We start from the raw sequence: 14,770 nt of genomic DNA, 5'->3' as shown, positions 1-14,770 counted from the left end.
GCCCCAGGCAGCCTCTAGGCTCACAAACAACCAGCAATTTCTGAGTACTTTATATGACTTACAGGTCTTGAAATTTCATCTTTCTTTCACTTCCAATTGTAATACCACCAATACAAGCCTAGAGTTTGCCTTAAGTTTGAAGTTTGAGACCAGCCTGGGCTATATATACTGTGATTTCTTGCTTAGCATGAACTACAGAGTGACATACCTTCTAACAGAAAGAAATACAGCTTTCTACCACTGAGCCAGTGCCAGGCACTAGTCCTTGGAGTTGTGTACCTTTCTTATCTAATGAAACTCTGGAGACTGTTGTGCATGAATGGACGATGGCACAGAGAAGGGAGGATGTGAGGGGGAAAGTGTCTAGAGACCATATGTATTGATGACACAACCTGAGGTAGAGGAGAAGATGGGAGTGGTTCATTTCTGGAATTTCTTACTTGTAGGTTAATACAGATTTAGAGAGCAAGAAAGCAAGAGCAGCCTAGCATGGCCTTCTCAGTTTCTTACTAAGGAAGCTAGATGGCTGTGACATTTTTGAGGACTTAGATGAACAGGCCCATAACAAGAGAAGGACAGTGGGTGGAAAGACTGCATTTTGCTTCCTTGTGCATGGGCAACAGTGTGCTGGTAGGATTTGGGGTCTGATCCCCTAACCCAGGTGTCCCTAGGATGGTGGCCAGAGAGGCTTTAACTAATAGAAATGAGTATCATGAGACCAGGAGTAAGTGACATGAGGAACTGACAGTCATGGACAAAATGAAGCCAGTACCAGAACAGTGATTCCAAGTGTGCCTTTCAAACAAGAGTGGCTCCAAGCTGGTGGCAAAAAAGCAGAGATCAAATTCAAAAGGCAAAGAAATAAAAGAAGCCAGAGAGAAAGTGACAGTGGGCCCAACAAGGCAGAATGTCCAGTGTTCTGCTCTTCCTGTTCAGTTAGTGAATTGCAAGACCCTGAGAGCCCTAAGGAGGAACAGCATGAGCAGCTTCTACCAGCAAAGTCAGCCCTTCCTACTTAAAAGATCAAATCGGGCTTGCTTGTCTTTTAACAAGTTTGTTTACCAATGTGGCCTTGCAGCTCACACTGAAGCTGGGACGATTTCACGTCAAAAGGTTGAACATCTTTCTACATGGAGAGAACATGGAAGGGAAGTTTCAGGCAATAGATCATGTCAAATTCAAGGAAAGGTTTTCTCTGCTTGGCCATTCATTTTATTTTTGCCTCATCTGATAGCAATGTGAAAGCCACTGAATTTTGGCTCTATTTCCCCAACTCTCAGTCTAAGTTAGGGCTTTATTGCTGTGAAGAGACACTATGACCAAGACAACTCTTACAAAGGCAAACATTTAATTCAAGGCTGACGTGTAGTTTCAGAGGTTTAGTCCATTATCATTAGGACAGGAAGCTTGGCAACGTGCATGCAGACATGATGCTCAAGGAGCTGAGAGTTCTACATTGTGATCCACAGGCAGCAGAAGGGAACTGTCTTCTACACTAGGCGGAGCTTGAGCATTGGAGACCTCAAAGCCAGCGCCCACAAAGACACACTTCCTGCAACAAGGCTACACCTACTCCAAAAGGCCACACCTCCTAATAGTACCACACCCTATGGGCTAAGCATTCAAACACACGAGTCTAAAGGGACCATACCTGCCCAAACCACTACATCATCCTTCCTTTTATTTACTTACTCAATGGATATTTGAAGACCAAACACTGGATTGGCCACTCAGGATTTAGCAATAAGGAGCACAGATGCAGTGACTCCCTCAAGGGATGAAGGAGATTAGTAGCACTGTCTGGGCTCTGGGAACACTTTTCTGAAGAACATAGCATTTAAGCCCAGCACTGCAGGGAAAGGGAATGCTATACTAGTGTAAGATTAGAGGAGGTGACTTTGTGGGGAGACAGTGGAGAAAGCCTAAGGAGATGAAGACCTGGAGGAAGAAAAGAGGGAATCATGAAAATAGTTTGAAACAGAGCAAGGAGAAGGATGTAACGTAAATCCGAAGGAATGAGCATGAGTCATATGGCCTTTGTAAATTGTACCAAGTGTTTCATTTTTTATCCATAGGTTTATTCACTGTGACCACTTCCCAAAGGGGAAGTCACTAAGAAGTGATGGATTCTTCCATTTGTGGGCAGTGGCCAGTATCCTTCCTAGTTTATGCTGGAACCTCATGCTGGTTCCTGGAGTAATACTGCCTTCTTAGGATTCTGAGTGTTGAGGCTGTGAGGGTCACATGTGAATTCTAAATCAAAGGGTTAAGATCTGAGTTTGATATAAAGCACAGTCAAAAGCATCATGCTCAGTATTGCAAGGCGAGTCATACCAAACCGATCAGGACAGCCTAGGCACACCAGCTCTAAATCTCAATGGCCCATCACGATCACATGTATTTCTTATCTCACACGTAGGTTGCAGGCTGAGCAGCTCTCTAGGATAATACACTATAGGGACCTGGAAGTCTAGCATACTTCTGATGGGTGAATGTGTCAAGCTAAGGCCACCTGGAAGTCTAGTAAAGGGGCAGAGGACAGCTGAAAAAGGCACTGTCACTGACAACTCATTGTCTAAGATTAGTTCAATAACTATGCATAGCTACAAGAAGTCCAAAATTGTAGTATTTCCTGGGCTCACCATTTGGGACACATTACAAGATACTCAGACTCCTTAAAGCTGAACTTCCAAAGAACTTTCTTTTGTTTGTTTGCTTGTTTTTTGAGACAGGCTCTCACTATGTAGCTCTGGCTGTCCTGGAACTCCATTGTAGACCAGGCTGGTCTTGAACTCATAGAGATTCCTCCTGCCTGTGTCTCTCAAGCCCTGGACCTAAAGGTATATATGTCACTGTGTCTGTTTAAAGAACTCTTTTCTATGGAACGTTATTCAATAGGATAACTAAGGGGTAAACTTGGTGTTGAGTGAGTTCAAAGGGAGAGCTCTTGGCTCTGTACATAGAGTGGTTTGAGTGGAAGAATCTAGACACAAAGTGAGGCTTGCAGGATAATGATATCTTAGGAAGCTCCGAGGTCACAGAAGAAGGAATAGCAGACATATTCTGTTGCAGGGACATCAATTGCTCTGGATCACCTGGTGCCTCAAGGGACCTGTCAGGAAAGTGGGTTGGAGTCCCATATGGTCGCCATACTGTAAGGGCTCCAGGGATTTTCATTTAGCTCAGTAAGTCTTTGGGACCAGGACATTCTTGCTACTGTCACTGGTAAGTTGCATACTTAGAGGAGCTGCTGAGAGGGCTTTTGAAAACTCTTTAATCAAGCTTTGAAGCATCAGAAACACACAAAACTCATAGCTCTGTTTCCCACACCTTTCANATGCATACCTGAACAGTAAGATCTGGAGCCTTAAATACTTCCTCAGAGGGAAAAAATAAGGAAGTGAATTAAAGCAAACCTTCTAATCAGCTCATCTCTGAACATTTATCATGACTTTCTGGCCTTTAGAGACAGCTATTTCAGTTATATTAAAATTATTATTTTTTAATTCTTAGCTGAAAATGTTGCTTCTGTTTTTTTTTTCTTTCCTCCTACAAAGCTAACTCACCTGATTTGTCAGAACAGCTTGAAAATGAAGTGCTAACTGGTGGGTTTTATTGAAAGGAAACCGAGTGGAACAACATATGTATTTTCTTAGGGAACTCAAAAAGCTCACAGTCATGTGGCGTTCCTTGGGGTGAATTCTTTGTTATGAATTACAATCTGCTTACTGATGAGTTGTTAGTAAAAAAGTAGGCCTGCCGGGCCATTATTTTTTTCCACACAGTACACACAGTTCAGTTTTCCTTTTTTTTTTTTTTTTTTTTTTTTTTTTTTTTTAATTTTTAATATTTTTATTACATATTTTAGTGTGAATAAATCTGTTTCTAATTTGTCATTGTNTTTTTTTTTTTTTTTTTTTTGTTAAGTTTTCATTAATGCACCGAGTGTGAATAAATCTGTTTCTAATTTGTCATTGTTTTCCCTTCATCTGGACAATAATTTATTGCCAAATCTAACACTTGTCCATTATTAACATCCCTCTACCAGGGACAATGTTTTAATTTTTCTTCCTTTATTTTATTTTTCTTACTTTCTTCCCCTCTTCAACTTTTTTTTCTCTTTCTATTTGTTAAGACTAGGAGAACCAAAAAGTTACAGCATGGCAGGGATTTTGTTTATGGATGTGACATCCAAGTCTGAGCTTGAGGGAGGCTGGGGGTAACTGGTGGGTATGTCGTGTGGAAGGAAGGGCGGCCAGCTGGAGTTGTTCGGAGCTGAGAAAATAGAGGCTCAGAGAAAACTGTTGAGGAAAACTAAAACCAGATGGTAACCTGAGGTGCAGGACAACTTTATTTAGCATGGCAGTCTTTATTTATTTATTTATTTTACACACACATCTGGTCACACTGGGGAGCCTCTATGCACACTCGTTATTATGCTGTTAATAGTATATTTGATTTGCCAAGGAATATTAGCAATTAAGTTCACTATGTATCCAAGTACATTCATATTTTAGTGGACCTTTGTGAGGCATGTTAGTGGTTAAGGCTTTATGTGGAAAGGGCAGAGGAACTGCTGTTTGAAGTTCTAGTGGTGTGGAAAATGTGTCCATCAATTAAGGATTTTAAAGAGGCTGAACCCCCCAAGAACATGCCAAGATGTCAATAATAAACAGCCAGTGGTGCGCTGCCAATGCATTCTTGATTTTAGAAATAGTCCAGATTGTCCTGGTCCTTCCTCCATGGGCACATTCAGGATGAACCCATGTTGATTTCTCTTGGGGTAATGAGAATGAATAAAAGGATGGGTTTGGATGTTTAACTTGTTAGCTCATTTCTACCCTGCCCATCAAAACCTAAAACGTCTTAAATTGGTGTGTAGATAAGATACAATTTGTGATGGAAGTGATATTTTGAAGAAGAAAAAAAATTCCTTCAATTCTTTATCTTAACACCCGTTTCTTCATTCTGAGTTTCACCTTGGTGTTAAAAGTATTTGATTGCAGGAATAATTCCCCAAACTTTATTTTTGAAATAAGGTAAGTAGGTTCTTACCTTACGTATGGTTGATTTTGCAGAATTATGAATTTTTAACTCAAATTATCATCTAGAAATCTGGAGAGTCTTATTCTCACTACCAGAGTGGGTTTCCCCAACCATTGGAAGCCTTTTTCAAGTTTACACAGAGAAATGTCATCTGCTCTAAACACATTGCTTGTCCTGACACTTGCATTCCATGACCACAGGAAGCCAATGTGTAAGAAGGTGGCATTAGGGGTAGGGCTTCCAGTTAGAGCCCTAGACCCTGAAGCTGAGGAGAACTGCATTAAAGTGGGACCTTGTAATATAAATGTGTTTCTGTGTGTATATATGAAAAGGCAGGCTGTCTCAAGCCTATTATGCTGATAGGAAAGGGGACATTGTCTAGGTAGCCTGTGCCTTTCAGAAAACAGGGCATCACGACATTACACAGCAGAACAAAAACTATTTGCGTCTGGATTTTAGGGAGATGGCTTCCATTGTGGAGCTGGGTGTCAGCAAAGCCTGGTAAGTAGCACATGCATGGCCACAGAAGCTGGTACTGTCCTTACTATGCAGTGTGGCCACAGCAGTGTCACAGGAGGGGAGCCTTGGTTGGCTTCCTCTTCAACAGTACAGAGAGGAATGAGGGAGAACAAAGGAGAATACACAGCATTGGAGGTTTGATGCTAAAGTGTCACCAAATGTTTTGTTTTCCATTCAGGACTAGAGATATCTACAGAAAAAAAAAGTATTCCTTTTCATTCAATCAATAATTACTAAGGACCTAGTATGTGCCAGCCCCTGTTCTAGCCTCAGTTGCTTTCCTCTTTGGAGGTTGTAATTATGCATAAAAAACAACAAAACAAAACAAAAAACATCTCATGATGGCCAACAGGTCACTCTCGTCTCAAGAAAGGCACTCTAAGGCTTGTGGATTCCCAAGACTCTCTGAAGGCTGAGAAGCAGAGCTTTAGGCTTTGGGATTGGTCTGACAGGTGAGTGATATGTGACAATAAACAGAATACTTAATCTCCCTGAGCCTCACAGTCCCACCCCAGGGCCTATTAAACAGGAAAATGGCTGTAAAGTGCAAGATAGAGGGGGAAAGTGTAAACAACAGTTGGGAAAAGCACTTTCCTGCTTCCCTCCATCGTCATGGAAACTACTAAGGCTTGAGGACTGCATCAGCATTTCTTCTGCTACCCCATAGACCAACAGTGATGGATTCTTCAAGGCTCTTTAGTTTAGCCTTAGCACAATGGATCAGGCACACAAGTTTTCATGGCCCCTAAAGAGTGTCGGAACCAGTAAGAACAAGAACTCACATCCTTGAAGACCAAATTGAACTTTTATCCAGTTTTCTTTTTCCAGCTATGTTTATGTATGTATATGTGCATGTGTGTGCATGTGTGTGTGTGGTGTGCATGTGTGTGAATGCATGTTTTACAAGTGTGTAGGCATATGTGCATGTGCATGCTTACACCTGTGAAGACCCAAGGTTGATGTCAGGAACCAATCTCAATTTCTCTTCCTCCTCATTCATCTAGAATACCCTTCCACCAAACACATAGTCCATCTACATGGCTCATCTCGCCAACCGCTTTGTTCAGATATTCTCTAGGTTCCGCCTTAGAATTACAGGGGGGTTGCCACATGTTTATGTGGGCTCTGTGGATCTAGATGCTGGTCCTCATACTTGCATAGCAAGCTCCTCAGCCCATCAGGGAAGTGGTGTTGATGTTAAGATAGACAATTCTGCCCTCTTTGTAATTACAAGTTCTTTTGAAGAAACTGAGCAGCTGGTTGTTACAGGAATGCATATATGACTGTTAAGCCTCGCATCCCCTTTAAAAGGTGGAATCAAAATTCTCATTCCAAAGGTAAGGGAAAGAAAGGGGGGGGAGCGCAGCCAGAAACCATGGACTGGAGGTCCTTATGAAGACTGAGCCCTGAGGCATCTTGCACCTTGAAGTGTTCTCTCACCTCCCAGCATCTATCAACTTCAGTTCCTTTCCCAGGAACTCATTTAAATAACCCCTGCTTTCTCACTCTGCACAAGCTGGGCTGGAAAATCCTCTGCAGATACAATTTAGATTTAAAAAAAAAATTCACATGTGTGCATGTGTGTTAAACCACACTTAAGTCTTTCCTTTCGCCCTGACTTTTAGTATGTAAGCCCCAACACAAGAGGAACCTAGCACCTAACCATATGATCTCTCTTGTGTCTGTGACTTATTTATTTATTTATTTATTTATTTATTTATTTATTTATTTATTTAAGGTTGTAAAAAAAAAAAAAGAACAAATCCTGATCTCTTAAATTCAGAGTATTAAAACCCCCATGCCTTCAGAGGGACCTTCTCCAGGCAGCCTGCTACAGCTTCATTGGCTCGAATCCTCCTGGGTGTACACTTGTTTGGCAACAGGTATCAGATGGTGTCTGTATTCTTTATGCCACGTGGGACTCTTCAAACCCCAGAGTGTTTGTTGCCTTGGACAGTTCCTGGCTGTTCTCCCTCTCCCTTTCTTTCCCTGTGGCTTGCTGGGAAAGAGGACCCATGTTAGTCCTGAATGTACCATCCTCTCACTAAATTCATTTTTTCATTCTCTATCTCTCTCTGTCTCTCTGTCTCTATCTCTATTTCTATCTCTCAGTGTCTCCATCTCTCTGTGTATCTCTCTTTGTCTCTCTCTGTCTCTCTCTGTCTCTATGTTTCTATCTCTCAGTGTCTCCATCTCTCTGTGTCTCTCTCTTTGTCTCTCTTTGTCTCTCTCTCTCTGTGTGTGTGTGTGTTTCCCTGTCTCTATTTCTATCTCTCAGTGTCTCTATCTCTCTGTGTCTCTGTCTTTCTCTTTGTTTCTCTGTCTCTCTCTGATTCTCTGTCTCTCTCTCTGTTTCTATCTCTCTGTGTCTCTATCTCTCTGTGTCTCTGTCTTTCTCTTTGTCTCTCTGTCCTCTCTCCGTCTACCCCCAACACCCATCCCCCAACACGAGTGAGAACTTGAGATTACCCCTCTCTGTATGAGTGAGAACTTGAGATTTTACTATCTCTCTCAGCATCTCCAGGGAGAGTTCAGCCTTCCTGCTCTGTGTTCCTCACAAGTCTGGCTATTTTCAGTTCCCACTGTAGGTCTTTACACATTCCTGGGTCTGGGTCTCAGTTGTGGGTCTGTGGATGTAATGAAACATCTGAGCACACTTCTCAGAGGAAGAAAACTGACAAAACTCTCAGCATTTCCATCATGTCTTCACCTCAGGGAACTGTGGCCATCCTGGGCATCTCCACGAGACCCTGAGGGGATACCAGGTGAATGGGATGCAGGTGAGCTGATGCCAAATCTTTCCGTTGAACTGAAAACACCTTCTCTTTACTGTGGAGCCAGTTTAATGAGTCAACCCTTGCAGCTGGCAAAGGAGTTGTGACCTTATTGTGGGTGAAGTTCTCAAATTGTCTGAATTAAGAGACCAGGTTCCCTCCTCTTACTATGCTGACCAATCTTTATTGCTCTCTTGTGCTTAGCAGAGACTGCTCATTTATATTTGGAACTGATAATGAAAGAAGCAGAAGGGCCATCATTTAATGTCAGAAGGTAATGTCCCAGTTCCTGGTTCAGAAGGAAAAGGTAGTATGGTAGGCTGAGCACTGCTCCTCCTACCCCACTGAAGGATGCTCATGTTCCATTCACCAGACCTTTACAGGCAAAGGCCTTTGAAGCTGTGACTAAGTTACGATCTCATTTTGAGGAGATTCTACAATGTAATCTGGGCTGTGAATGTAGCCATAAAGGTGACAATGGAAACAGAGTTTTTAAACTTTGCACCCAGAAGCCAAGAAATGCCTGGACTTTCTAGGAGCTGGATGGGGCAGGGGGCGAGGACTAAGCCCTGCTGAGCCACTGGCAGTACTGGAGAGCCATGTTGCCTAGGGTAGGAACATGAATGCTTTTCTTTAGATGAGAATCACTGCTCAGCATCTGTGCTTAGCTTGAATACCACCTTTTCTGACCTATCCTGGAGGATTCTTTCACCCATATTCTTTTAGAAATACTTAATAAAAAGAATCAAATCTCTCTTCTCGACTCTAGCACTAGCTGGGTTTTGCTTCTGGGTCTTTATTGTCTAAAACATTAAACAGGACCACAAAACTCCTGGTAAATATTATTGTCTGAAAGAAGAACCAAGCCCTGGCAGCATGGACGACACCTCTGTGAACAGGTAAGACAGCACAGCTTGTCACCAGACTGGCCAAACCCTAGGCAGGCTTAACTTTGTCTCCCAGACTCCAGAAATAAGTGTGACAAACAAAGGACTTCTAGTTCTCATTCCATGGCAGATTCTTTCTCAAGGTGCCAGCCTTAACCTCTGAGTGTCGGCTTTCCTCTTTGTCACCAGTGTGGAACAGTGATGTAGCTGAAACTACTATCATGCCAGATGGGAATTAAAGACTCTTCGAGGAAGAAGAAAAGCCACAGAACTGCTGCCTAGAGAAAGCTGAAGAGTTGAGGGAGAAACTCGATTCATTATCTTCAGGGGGCTTTCCAGAAAAGGAATCTTGTGCTGCATCCCTAGGATTGCAAAGATATGAATTTCTATATATCATGTTTCTTCTTTTGGCCGTATCATTGCTATGTCCTTAACTGGGCCTTCATTACCCTGCCCTTAAAAGAAGAGAATGGGGAGAGCGAATAGCCAACGAAGCTTCATTTTCAAGGAACTCTTTTAGAAAGAAAGTGAAATTGAATTAAAAACTTTCTCTTGGGCTCTGGGGTGTGGTGTGGTGGTTAAATACTTGCCAAGTGTATTCGGTTTGATCCCCAGAACCGGAAAGAAAATTCTTCCCATTATAGACTATTTTCTGTTTTCCTCTAAATTCATATGCTGAAATCCCAATTCCCAATTTGAAGAACAGAGCCGTGAAGTGATGTGGTCTAGGTTAAATGAGGTCACTGGGGTGAACAAATCCAATCCAAGTGAGCTCAGAAGAGTTCTGGACACAGGCAAATGAAAGAAGGGCTGTGTGTAGACTTGGGTAAGAGATAGCCAATACAAAGCTTGGAGCCACAGCAGAGACCCGGGTTGCCAGCATCTGTGTGAGACTTCTGACTACCAGGGCTGTAGGGAAGTAAGTGTCTCCTATTTAAGCCACCACCAGTGTGTGATATTTTGTTGTGCTGCCCTGGAATCAATAGATTCTTCTTGGGAAAACAACAAAAGACTACAACCACGTTTGCTAACCGGTTTTAGAGGCTCTTTCTCCTAGGCTATATTGTACAGATAGAATATAAATGTACTAGCATTTCTTGAAAGAGTCTTTTCCTTTAAGTAGGTCATATACGTCCTCCCCTCCCTCCTCCCTAGTACCTTACTATCCCCTTAGTTCATGTATGAGAGCATTTCTTCACAGTAAGGAAAGGTTTAGGTGTAGCCCAGGCAAATGATCATCTATTATCAGGAAAATAACTCAGAGCAATCAATTCTCTACATATTTTATGGGGTTGAAACCTGGTTTACTAGAAATTCATATTTACTTGAAAATCATTCTCTCAAGTGGATCCAGCCCGGGCTTGCTGCTGGCCACATGTCTTCTCTCACAGAGAGATTGACCAGGAGTGTTGGTGAGTTTCCACATTAAAAATTAAGATTATTTGTAGTCTTGGTTGTCTTTTCTTTACTGGGAGAAAGTAACTGAATGTAGATTTTATAGAACCCACATTTCCCTTCAAGCCTGTGTGTCAAAAGCCATTTACATTGGCTCACAAGTTTTTTTCCAAATATGCCCAGGGGAGCACTCAGTATGGACTTCTGTCCCATGTGGTCTGGGCTTGCTCCCATGGTCTCAGTGAGAATGCAGAGACATGGTGGAATTGTAAAGTGCTAAAATGCTTTTCATTGCCAGCGCTGAATCAGTGTTTTAGTTCACTCTCGACTGTATTACAAAATAACACAGACAGCGAAATGATAAATAATAGAAATTTATGTAACTCATAATTCTGGAGGCTAGGAAATCAAGATCATGGAGCAGTGTCTTGTGAGAATCTTCATGATGTCTTAGATCCGATGGAAGGACAGGAAAGGGCATGCAAGATAATGAGATATGCAATGGGAGCTCATTCCTGTGGAGACTCACCCACCCCTGCTGTAACTCACCACCCCTGTGGTAACTCACTCAGTCCTGAGGTACCTCACCCACTTTTGTGGTAACTTACTTACCTTTGTGGTAACTCATCCACTCCTGTGGTAACTCATCCATTGTAAGTCACTCAGTCCTGCAGAAACTCACCCACTCCCTCATAGTCATTGCCTTAATCATCTTGCTAAGGATTCCCATCTCAATGCTCTTATAATGGAAGGTGCATTTAGACATGGGCTTTGGAGGAGACATTCAAACTGTAGCAGTAGCAAGGCCCTTCCTGGTCTCCTTGGCAACACAAATTCATCCTTATGTCTTCAGTTTGTGAACTGAGGGCAGGTTGCTGAGATCTGCTAAGGGCTGAAGGAGAGATAGAGGAGTAATGGACAGGAGCAAAATGAGACTACAAATAATGATGCTTTTGCAGTGGAAGATGATCCAGAAGAAATCCAAACTAAAGTGATTTTTCTGAGAGATCTAGCCATTTCCCCGAGAGAAGCCCAATTCCTAGACTGGGATCCTTATGTAAGGCATTAATGTTTCTAGGGAAAACATATTGGGAATGAACGAGAAAGCAAGATGGGGAGGAAGGAAGCAAGGAGGGGTATGATATTAAACAAGGTCCTATGAGAAAAGAATTTCTGGGTAACAATTTGTCCAAACTCAGTGGCTCAAAACAACCAACATTTTTTGTATCTCAGGGTTCAGTTGGACTAGAATTTCATGACTGTCATGGCTGGCTGGTCCTGGCTAGATGCCTCTACATTCAAGATGCCGGGGGTGGGGGGNGGGGTGGGGTGGGGGAGCAAAAGATGTCAGCTGGGACTTGGTCATCATCTCAAGACTCTGCTTTCTTGAGGCTACTTACTTACATGGCTGGAGAGTTCTTGCTGGTTGTGAACAAGAGGCCTCAGTTTCTCCCCTTAGCCACCCCCATGAGTTTCTCTTACTATGATGTAAGTCCCTGTGATAGAGCATCTGTGTTACCTCAGAGGTGTAGACGAAAATGAGCCAGGCAGAAGCTATTCTTCATGTGACCAAGCACCAGAGTCCACAGAACCATCACCTCCCCATTGTCTGCTCCCCAGTTCTGGCCCCCACTTTGGGAAAAGTGCATCAGGATGTACTGTCTCAGGAAAGGGGCATCAGAGTCTATGGACATGCTTTTCATTTTTTTTTACAATAACTTTGGTTCCGTGTTCCTCAAAGACAATATATAACGTGTACCATTCACAGCAGCTTTCAGCAAGGGAGAGGTGGGAGGGTGGGAGATCTGGAATCCCCAGATCTCACACTTACTGCCAGGACTTATATGGCTGCATTGGGTAAAAGGGATGAGTTCCCAGGTTCTTTGCCATGCAAGCAAAGCAGAGGAATACCTCTTCAAGAAGTGAGCAAATTTAGGGTGACTTCAGATAGGGAGACTACAGATAGGGAGGCACTGTACTCAGTCACAGATGAATGTTCCCAAGGAAAGCACTGATTAGGTGTGTTACACCTGTGTTGCATAGTACACATGCCCCCAGCCACAGAGTGGGTACTCTGCTGTTATATCCAAAGCATAATTAAATAACATGGCTCCTTTCCACTTGGTGGGGGTGGTGTTTATTGAAGCATCAGAGCTTGTAGTCCCTTAACAGAGGCCACTAGCTTCTGGAATTCTCTACCATCCCCTTCAAGGTCCATCTCCTAATGGTGTCCATTGCTGTCTCAAAGTTCAGGGGCTTAGATGTGTGAAATACAGACACTGAAACAAAGTAACAGAAACAGGCAGATGCTGGCCTATAAGAACAAGGCAGGAGATGGGTTGTCAGTAACGTTTTGTGCTTTGATGGGGCTTTCCTCTGAACCTTGAACTGCTCTGCCCCTGAGCTATAGAATTATTTCCTCGAGTAAAGTGTTAAAATCGAACAGGTCTTTTGAAAGGTTGGTCCTTTGACTGTTTTATTCCTTCTGGATTGCTCTCAAGGGAAGGATGATCTTGATTTATAAATTATACAGAGGCTTTTCCGAGTCAGTTACTTCTTAAAACAAGAGATAGTACACTGCCTTTGGCAAGGCAGCATGGAGTTTGGTGTTTGTGGTTTCATAGGTGGTTTGTGAGATCATGCAAGGAAGTGATAGGATATTTCTGTTCAGCGGAGAAAGCATGTCTAGGATAAGGCCCCAAACTTTCATAGCCAAAGGACTTGGTCTTCTAGCCACCAGCTAATCCTTTTATGTGAGCGAGGTGGCCGCTGAGCTTCTGCAGAAGTCTCTTCTGTGTTTTCTCTGCAATGAACAGCCAGTGAGGAGACAGGGCCATGGTGGTGNGGTGACCTTGGCAACAGGCAAACACAGGTCCTCTCTCGCTGCCATTTGGTAGGTGGTGTCTGAGTTTATGAGTTCTATGCCTTCTGGATTCTTCCCTGGAAGAGACAGACTTTACCTTTACATGAAACTCTTGTCCCGAGCAGTGTCTATTGACACTAGCCACTAATGAAATAGTGTAGGTCTCATGGGGTGCCTTGGTGGCCTGTTCAGAAGCAGAAGGAACAACTCGGATAGAAATGAGAAGTTTTGGATCACTTGTCACATCTCTTCCTGCATAATGAAGAATGCATTTTGTCCACCGAGTCACCAATCATTCATATTCTCTCTCTCTCTCTCTCTCCTACTCCACCCTCCATACACCATGTGCACTTACATCTACTCCAAAACTTATAAGAAGGAAGAGTTTTGCTTCCAAGACTGGGATGACACTCCCATCCTGGGGGGTGGTGGCGGTGTGTGTGTGCAGGGGTGGGGGTGGGGCTCAGCAGCCATGTTTCTCCAAGCTCAGCATGAGACAGACCCATTGCCTGCAGAGTGGACATTAAAACAAGAGGTGGTTTTGCAGCTGCGAAGAGAGGCTGCCTGCTGCTGTGATACAGACACTCTGGACTGGGTGGTGGCTTACTCATTCATGTTTTCTGTTTCTTTTCCCTCCCCTCCCTGTTCCATTCTTTTTTTTTTTTTCCACTTTTTCTTTTTGGGTAATTAAGTCATTTATTTACTCTATATTCCCAATGGCAACTTCTCCTCCCTCATCTCCTCCCAGTCTCTCTCTCTCCCATCCCTACCACACCCACCCACTTCTCCTCCCCTTCTTCTCAGAAAAGGGAACGCTTCCCATGGAGATTAGCCCGCCTTGGCATATCAGGTTGCAGTAAAACTAGGAGCATCTTCTATTGAATTTAGACAAGGCATCCCATTTAGGGGAAAGGGATACAAAGGAAGGCAAGGTAGTCAGAGACAGCCCCTGTTCCTGCTTTAGGAGCCCCATCTGATGACCCAGCCTCGCAACTGTTAGATATGGGCAGAGGGCCCAGGTCTGTCCCATGCATGCTCTCTGGTTGGCGGTTCAGTCTCTTATGAGCCCCTGTAGGCGTAGATTAGTTGATTTTGTAGGTTTTCTTGTGATGCCCTTGACCTCTCTGGCTCATTCAATCCCGCCCACCTCCCCCTGCCCCAGGTTCCCCAAGCTCCACTTACTGTTTGGCTGAGTCTCTGCATCAGTTTCCACCAGTCGCTGGGTGGAGCCTCTCTGATGGCAGTTGTGCTAGGCTCCTGTGCCCAAGGTGGGTGGGGTGGAGGAG

This window comes from Mus caroli, chromosome 9, assembly GCF_900094665.2.
Source record: "Mus caroli chromosome 9, CAROLI_EIJ_v1.1, whole genome shotgun sequence".
Taxonomy (NCBI): Eukaryota; Metazoa; Chordata; class Mammalia; order Rodentia; family Muridae; genus Mus; species Mus caroli.
The sequence above is the reverse complement of the archived record's forward strand: the minus strand, read 5'-3'. Positions refer to the sequence as shown.